The following is a 3,888-nucleotide window of genomic DNA, read 5'->3' as shown; positions in this document are numbered from 1 at the left end:
ACTGTCATAATGCCCGGCTATCTTTTGGTTATAGTTGTCATTGTTGTTTGTTAGGCCTGGGCTTGATTCGAACCCACCAGCTCTGGTGTATGTGGCTGGTAGCACTGGTATATTTTGTATAAAATTTATTTTTCTACTTTGGGTCATTACCTATTAATGAGATTGTGAATCAAATGACAAGCCTACTTTCAGTTCTTTTAGGTATTTCCATATGATTTTCTATAGAGGTTGTACTAGTTTGGAATCCCACCAACATTGTATGAGTATTCTATCTCTCTGCATCCATGCCAGAGTTTATTGTTTTGAGATGTTTTGAAAAAAGCCATTGGCAGTAGCGTTAAGTGATATCTTATTCTCTTTTGCCTTACATTTCCCTAATGATGAGAGAAGCTGAGAATTTTTTCATATGTGTGTTGTCTATTAGAGTGTCTTCTTTTTAAAAACTTTCTATTCATGTCTTTTAACCACTTTTTAATGGGTTGTCTGTTTTTTTACTGTTTCCTTACTTATTTGCTTGAGTTCTTGCATGCTATCCATTCTATAAAGGGCTGCTATAGATTTCATAAATGGATGATAACCATAATCTGACCGTTATATCTTAACATTCTTTTCTTCATTTCTGTACCATCTGTTCAAAAATATATGGCATTCTCCACAGATGAGAAAAGCCAAAATTACAAATAAGCACATAACTGAGGAACATTCTCTACCTTTCCTGATATAAAAGTACAAATACAAAATAACATTTTGTTGTTTAATTAATATCAACAGATAATCATAAGGGTCTCTTTTCCTTTAAAACATCCTATGTCCCTAAATTTCTCTCTTGTAATGAACGTACTAAGTATGTTCCTGTGAAACCTGGTGGTACTCCTCTTGTACACTTTTCTGTCATTTATATTAGTCAACACAATAAGCAACAGGAACTATGTGCCCATTTTGTTTTGAAACCATAATTATTTTCCCACTTTGTTACATATAGCAGCATTTATATTAATTGTACATTATATTTACAAGGTAAAATACCTTTATTTTTCACTTGGTCATTAAATAACTTAGTACCTCTTTGCCACTATTTTAAACATATTTTATCTTTTTGTAATTTATTTTTTATTAAATCATAAACACATAGATGATGTATACATTAATACATTTATGAGGTACAATGTGCTGATTTCATATAGAATTAGGAATGCTTACATCGCACTGGTTAATATATACCTCACCTTGTTTACTTAATTATTGTTAAGATATTTATACTGTATACTTAATATATCTGACATGTACCCTTGAAAAATGCACCATAGATGTGATCCCGCCATTCATCCTCCCTCGATCTGACCTCCTCTTCCCCTCCCTTCCCTTCCTCTTCCCTCCTTCATCCTGAGCTGTAGTTGTGATCTATTCTTCACATGAAAGTGTGAGTAATTGTAAATTGGTTTCATAATAGTACTGAGTACATTGGATATTTTTTCTTCTGTTCTTGAGATACTTTTCTAAGTAGGATATGTTCCAGCTCCATCCATGTAGATGTAAAAGAGGTAAAGACTCCATCTTCCTTTAAGACTGCATAATATTTCATGGTATACATTTACCACAATTTATTAATCCATTCATGAGTCAATGGGCACTTGGGCTTGTTCTGTGACTTGGCTAATATGAATTGATCTACAATGAACAATCTGGTGCAAAATCTTTGTTATAAAGTGATTTTTGGTCTTTTGGATATATACCTGGTAGAAGAATTTCAGGATCAAATGGCAGGTCTACTTTTAGATTCCTGAGTATTCTTCATACTTCTTTCCAAAAGGAATGTATTAGCTTGCATTCCCACCAGCAGTGCGGAAGTGTTGCCTTTTCTCCACATGCATGCCAACATCTGTAGTTTTGGGATTTTGTTATGTGAGCAGCTCTTACTGGAGTTAGATTATATCTCAAAGTGGATTTGATTTGCATTTATCTGATGATTAAAGAAGATGAGCATTTTTTTTTTTATGGTTGGGGATTCATTGAGGGTACAATAAGCCAGTTACACTGATTGCAATTGTTAGGTAAAGTCCCTCTTGCAATCATGTCTTGCCCCCATAAAGTGTGACACACACTAACGCCCCACCCCCCTCCCTCCATCCCTCTTTCCGCTTCCCCCCCATAACCTTAATTGTCATTAATTGTCCTCATATCAAGATTGAGTACATAGGATTCATGCCTCTCCATTCTTGTGATGCTTTACTAAGAATAAAGCCTTCCACTTCCATCCAGGTTAATACGAAGGATGTAAAGTCTCCATTTTTTTAATGGCTGAATAGTATTCCGTGGTATACATATACCACAGCTTGTTAATCGATTCCTGGGTTGGTGGGCATTTAGGCTGTTTCCACATTTTGGCGATTGTAAATTGAGCTGCAATAAACAGTCTAGTACAAGTGTCCTTATGATAAAAGGATTTCTTTCCTTCTGGGTAGATGCCCAGTAATGGGATTGTCGGATCAAATGGGAGGTCTAGCTTGAGTGCTTTGAGGTTTCTCCATACTTCCTTCCAGAAAGGTTGTACTAGTTTGCAGTCCCACCAGCAGTGTAAAAGTGTTCCCTTCTCTCCACATCCACGCCAGCATCTGCAGTTTTGAGATTTTGTGATGTGGGCCATTCTCACTGGGGTTAGATGATATCTCAGGGTTGTTTTGATTTGCATTTCTCTAATATATAGAGATGATGAACATTTTTTCATGTGTTTGTTAGCCATTCATCTGTCATCTTTAGAGAAAGTTCTGTTCATGTCTCTTGCCCATTGATATATGGGATTGTTGGCTTTTTTCATGTGGATTAATTTGAGTTCTTTATAGATCCTAGTTATCAAGCTTTTGTCTGATTGAAAATATGCAAATATCCTTTCCCATTGTGTAGGTTGTCTCTTTGCTTTGGTTATTGTCTCCTTAGCTGTACAGAAGCTTTTCAGTTTAATGAAGTCCCATTTGTTTATTTTTGTTGTTGTTGCAATTGCCATGGCAGTCTTCTTCCTGAAGTCTTCCCCCAGGCCAATATCTTCCAGTGTTTTTCCTATGCTTTCTTTGAGGATTTTTATTGTTTCATGCCTTAAATTTAAGTACTTTATCCATCTTGAATCAATTTTTGTGAGTGGGGAAAGGTGTGGGTCCAGTTTCAGTCTTTTACATGTAGATATCCAGTTCTCCCAACACCATTTATTGAATAGGGAGTCTTTCCCCCAAGGTAAGTTCTTGTTTGGTTTATCAAAGATTAGGTGGTTGTAAGATGTTAGTTTCATTTCTTGGTTTTCAATTCGATTCCAAGTGTCTATGTCTCTGTTTTTGTGCCAGTACCATGCTGTCTTGACCACTATGGCTTTGTAGTACAGACTAAAATCTGGTATGCTGATGCCCCCAGCTTTATTTTTATTACTAAGAACTGCCTTAGCTATTCGGGGTTTTTTCCGGTTCCATACAAAACGCAGAATCATTTTTTCCAAATCTTGAAAGTACGATGTAGGTACTTTGATAGGAATGGCATTGAATAGGTAGATTGCTTTGGGAAGTATAGACATTTTAACAATGTTGATTCTTCCCATCCATGAGCATGGTATGTTCTTCCATTTGTTAATATCCTCTGCTATTTCCTTTCTGAGGATTTCATAGTTTTCTTTATAGAGGTCCTTCACCTCCTTCGTTAGGTATATTCCTAGGTATTTCAAGGATGAGCATTTTTTAATTTGTCTGTATACCACAAGCCTATCTTCTTCAGAGAAGCTTCTGTTCAAGTTCCTTGCCCACAATGAGCTGGGATTACTTGTTCTTTTCTTATTAATAAGTTTGAGTTCTCTGTGGATTCTGGTTATCAAACCTTTGTTAGAAGCATAAACTGAAAATATCCTCTCCC

The sequence above is a fragment of the Nycticebus coucang genome, chromosome X (assembly GCF_027406575.1).
Source record: "Nycticebus coucang isolate mNycCou1 chromosome X, mNycCou1.pri, whole genome shotgun sequence".
Lineage (NCBI taxonomy): Eukaryota > Metazoa > Chordata > Mammalia > Primates > Lorisidae > Nycticebus > Nycticebus coucang.
This window is presented reverse-complemented; position numbering follows the sequence as displayed.